The sequence below is a fragment of the Salvelinus sp. IW2-2015 genome, unplaced genomic scaffold (genome assembly GCF_002910315.2).
Source record: "Salvelinus sp. IW2-2015 unplaced genomic scaffold, ASM291031v2 Un_scaffold3726, whole genome shotgun sequence".
In the NCBI taxonomy this organism is placed as follows: Eukaryota; Metazoa; Chordata; class Actinopteri; order Salmoniformes; family Salmonidae; genus Salvelinus; species Salvelinus sp. IW2-2015.
In genome coordinates this window covers 28696-34258 of record NW_019945003.1, presented here as the reverse complement: position 1 = coordinate 34258, position 5563 = coordinate 28696, and positions in this window count along the sequence as shown.

Below are 5563 nucleotides of genomic sequence, written 5' to 3'. Positions count from 1 at the left end.
AACCTAAGTGTATGTTAACTTCCCACTTCAACTGTATACACACACACTCTCTCTCTCTCTGTGTCTCTCTCTTTTTGTCTCTCTGTCTCTCTTGTGTCTCTCTCTTTTTGTCTCTCTGTCTCTCTGTCTCTTCTGTCTCGTTCTCTCTTTGTCTCTCTGTCTCTCTGTCTCTTTGTCTCTTTGTCTCTCTGTCTCTCTGTCTCTTTGTCTCTTTGTCTCTTTGTCTCTTTGTCTCTCTGTCTCTCTGTCTCTCTGTCTCTTTGTCTCTTTGTCTCTTTGTCTCTTTGTCTCTTTGTCTCTCTGTCTCTCTGTCTCTCTGTCTCTCTGTCTCTCTGTCAGAGGTGAGGGATTGCAGTGGATGAAAAAAGAAAGAACATGTACAACTTTTTTAAATATGACACAAAAGTATTCAGGAGCATCCTGTTTTGATGTCTTCAGAAGAATGTCGTGAATAGAGTGCAGTTCAAACTAATGCGCAGTGGTGGTAGTGTAGGTCCAAACGGAATACCATAACTTTTGAGATTGATGTTCATGATTCCTTAAACTCCCCAAGAGACCGAAGGTGTTTTGTGCCTGTGATATAATCACATTGTCTTAGAAGGTGAATCCAGAAATGCAAATATTCTAAGATATTTGATATAGGCTACACCCCTCAAACTCAACACTGGGCCTCAAAGACCATTCCTCTGCATGTTTTTATTGTTCCCCTCTAATCAGGTGGGTGCAATTAACTATCAGGTAGAACAGAAAACCAGCAGGCTCCGGACCTCGTAGGGTAAGAGTTGAATGCCCCTGGGCTACACTATCAGCATTGTACTATAGACCTATAGGCCCACTGTAGGCCTATATGTATTTTTTACAGGCGTTGTAGTGTATTACCAGCAATTCACCAGCAAGTGGCAATATTGTCTAGTGAATCTGCAGTTCTCCCAGAGCCAGCGATGCCTCTAGCCCTGTCTAATAATGAGAAGGACAGACTACAACTGCTATTCTGTAGTTTTGAAACATGACGTGTCTTATCGGCCTTGATGAATTCAGTCAATGACATCATCAGTTCAAGTCTTGGACATGCCTGTAACGGCACGCCGATGACACCATCAGTTAGAGTTGTATTATGGGATGTCTGTGATGTATCGCTTAGTTACCGCAGTCAGTTTTGTGTTCAACGCACCACCATCCTCTCAGCAGTCAGAAAGGTCTTCATGCATGACTGCTAAGTGATGTTAATCGTAGCGGAGTAGAACGTCAAGACGATTGATAGACATTTTCTCTTCCTTTTTCTGATGGGAGTTTCAATTGACATGTTTAGAGTTGCCCTGCGTTCGTCAGCTGATGTCTCCTAACATGACAGGGCTGCTTAGAGATACCTCTACACCAGACACTGTGGGAGACGGGCTTGTTGATGTTGATTTGCTCCAACTACACTGGGTGACTGTGACTGCGCCAGACCTGGGCTGAAGCCTGTGCTTGTTCGGAGCCCGCAAAAATTGCAGAAGAATAAGTGCACACAAGCGTGTACGCACACACACACACACACATACACATACACACATGCATGCACGCACACACATACACTGCACACTCACAAAGGACCTCTGCTTTGCATCTAGGTCATTCTGCAAGAGTTAGCTGAATTTAGATTGAGATGTAATAAAATTACTTCAAAAACATACTGGAATCTGGAATGATAGCTCTATAGAAATATAGAGGGATTAACCAATTCAATTTACAGCACAATCATCCCCCCTTTGTATTTTTAAACCCCATTGTAACAGTGATAGGGAATCTGCCACAGCATAAAACCAGGGTTGTATTTTAAACCCCATTGTAACAGTGATAGGGAATCTGCCACAGCATAAAATCAGGGTTGAGTGGCAGGTGGGGTTGTTTGACTTTCATCTTTGTTATTAACCTGGCATGTAAATAGATACAGATTTCAATTTCCATGGAGTCACGCGAGGAGCTGACAGACCTCAGAAACATCAAACGGTGTGCTGGGGGGCACCGGAGGCCCTGTGAAACCTCAGGTACAAGCGAGAGGTGCTGAGGTGCTGACACCTTGAGCAAGGAACCCAGGAAGACAAAATTACATTTCTTCAGAAACAATTAGTGGTCTCTCGGAATTGAAGGCAGCGACTCTTGCGGCTGTCTAATCTAACCCCCTGGCTGACTGGCAGCGCTATCGGTGTCTATGTCAGTGACACTTGGAGGTTCTACGAGGTAGAGATATATCTGCTATTTCTGGATATGCGGAGACTTGTCTGAATATTAAGTGTCACAGGAATATCTCATAATAACTATAATTTTTTAGGAGAAAGGAACATATTCTCTCTCCATCAGTCTGCAAATCCTTTGTCCTGCTTGTGATATGAATGAACTCATATTGCCCCTCCAATCCTCTTCAGTCAGACTCTCTCTCTCTCTAATGATAATCTTATAACTCAGATCAATTTGCTATGGCCATTGGACCCTCTTAATTGACTTGATTATGAGCTCTCTCAGAGAGATGGACCCTCTGGACTGGCTGAAGGGATGAATGGAGTGATGGAGAGAACAGAGAGAGAGAGGGGGGATGTCGAGAGAGAGAGCTGGAGAGAACAGAGAGAGATGGAGATGAGAGAGAACAGAGAGGAAAAGAGAGAAAGAGAGAAAGCGAGAGAGAGAGAGAGAGAGAGAGAAGAGAAAGAGAGAGAGAGGAGAGAGAAGAGAGAGAGAGGGAGAATAGGGACCGAGAGACAGGAGGAGCGAGAGAGAGAGAGGAACCAGGCAGAGAGAGAGAGAGAGAGAGAGAGAGAGAGAGAGACAGGAGAGAGAGAGAGACAGGAGAGAGAGAGAGACAGGAGAGAGAGAGAGACAGGAGAGAGAGAGAATTAAATAAATTATCAAATATACAGACCCCAAATTCAAATTGGCTACACTCAAACTCCTCAACATTGCAGGTATTTCCCCCAATATTTGGAACCAAGGATTGATCACACCAATCTATAAAAATGGAGACAAATTTGACACAAATAATTACAGAGGAATTTGCATTAAGAGTAACTTGGGGAAGATTCTGTGCAGTATCATAAATAGCAGAATACTTCATTTCCTTGATGAACACAACGTCCTTAGCAGAAGACAGATAGGATTTTTACCAAATTACTGCACAACAGACCACATTTATACCCTCCACACTCTAATTGACAAACAAGTAAACAAAAACAAAGGCAAAAGCATTTGATTCATTTAGGCACAAAGTATTTTTTAATAAACAAATAGAAAGTGGTATTAGAGGGAAAACATATGATTCTATTAATTCAATGTACACTAAAAACAAATGTGCAGTTAAAATTGGCAACAAGCAAACAGACTTGTTTGCAAACATCCCTGTTCTCTCAGGGATGTGGAGTGAAACAGGGCTGCTTAATAAGTCCAACACTATTTAACATCTACATTAATGAATTGGCAAAAACATTAGAAGAATCTGCAGCACCTAAAACAACACTGAAATCAATTGTCTGCTGTACGCAGATGACCTGGTGCTGCTGTCTCCCACTAAGGAGGCGTTACAGCAACACCTAGATCATCTGCACAGGTTCTGTCCGACCTGGGCTCTGACATTTACCTAAAAACGAAAAGAGGTCCGGAAATCAGGATCACAAATATAAATTCTATTTGGACACAGTTCTATTAGAACACACCAAAAACTACACATATCTAGGACTAAATATCAGCAACACAGGTAGCTTTCACATGGCTGTGAATGAGCTGAGAGACAAAGCAAGAAGAGCATTCTATGCCATTAAAGGGAATATTAAAATTGGAATTCCTATTAGAATCTGGCACAACGTTTTCCAATCAGTTATAGAACCAATCGCTCTATATAGCAGCGAAGTATGGAGTCCACTCTCTAATAATGAATTTACCAAATGGGACAAACATCCAGTCGAAATTCTGCATGCTGAGTTTTACAAGAGTGTATTGTAATTGCAAAGAAAAACTCAAAATAACGCATGCAGAGCAGAATTGGGACAATTCCCCCTCCTTATTCAAATAGGAAAAAGAGCCATCAAATTTTACAACCATCTAAAAACAAGCGACCCCGAAACATTTCATCACACAGCTCTACAATGTCAAGAGATGAAACAAGAGAAGAGAGCCCTCAGCCAGCTGGTTCTGAGGCTCAGTTCACCAACCCAAACCAACCCCATAGAGCCTCAGAACAGCACTCAGAAAATCTGGCCCAACCAAATCATCACAAAGCAAAGAGAAAAATATATCACTCATCACCCACACCACAAAACAATCTAAGAAAATGCTACTTGGCTCTAAACAGACAGTACATGGTGGCAGACTATCTGACCACTGTGACTGATAGAAAACTGAGGAAAACACTGACTAGGTACAAACTCAGTGAGTACTCAGTGAAAACTCGCCTCCCTGCGGACCTGGCATCCTTTCACTCCCTCCTCTCTACATTCTCCTCTTCTGTCTCTGCTGCTAAAGCCACTTTCTACCACTCTAAATTCCAAGCATCTGCCTCTAACCCTAGGAAGCTCTTTGCCACCTTCTCCTCCCTCCTGACTAGTGGCATCTAACTCTAAGGGGGGGGGGGGGGTTTAGAAGGATTACTTTATCCTATCCTAGGTATTCCTTAAAGAGGTGGGTTTCAGGTGTCTCCGGAAGGTGGGATTGATTCCGCTGACCTGGCGTGCGTGGGGAGTTTGTTCCACCATTGGCTACCCACGATGTGAGGCCAGTGCCAAGCGAGCGAACAGTTTTGACTGGGCTGAGCGGAGCTGTACTTCCTCAGAGGTAGGGAGGCGAGCAGGCCAGAGGTGGAATGAACGCAAGTGCCCTTGTTTGGGTTGGAGGCTGATCAGAGCCTGAAGGTACGGAGGTCCGTGTTCCCCTCACAGCTCCGTAGGCAACGGAAGCACCATGGCGTCTTATGAGCGGGATGCGAGCTTCAAGCTGGAAAGCCAGTGGATGGAGAGGGCGAGGAGCGGCGTGGGACTGTGAGAGAACTTGGAAGGTTTGGAACACGCAGGACGGGCTGGCGGCGTTCTGGGCATGAGTTGTAGGGGTTTAATCGCACAGGCAGGGAGGCGCCAGCCAACAGCGAGTTGCAGTTAATCCAGACGGGAGATGACAAAGTGCCTGGATTTAAGACCTGCGCCCTTCCTGTGTGAGTGCAGGGTCGTACTCTGCGATATGTTGTAGAGCAATGAAACCTACAGGAACGGTCACCGGCCTTTGATGTTGGTTGAGAACGACAGCGAGTGTTCGTCCAGGATCACGCCAAGGTTCCTAGAGCCTCTGGGAGTGAGGAACAATGGAGTTGTCAAGCGTGATGGCGAGATCATGGAACGGGCATTCCTTCCCAGGGAAGAGGAAGAAAGAGCTCCGTTTTCTTCCGCGGTTCAGGCTTGAGGGTGGTGATACCGTCATCCCCAACCGACTATGGAGTAGCTCGCCAGACGATGAGCAGAATGCGGATTCACGCACCGGTTATCAGGAGAGGGGAAACGGAGAGGAGATAAATTTGTGTGTCGTCTGCACTAGGCAATAGTGTAGGGAC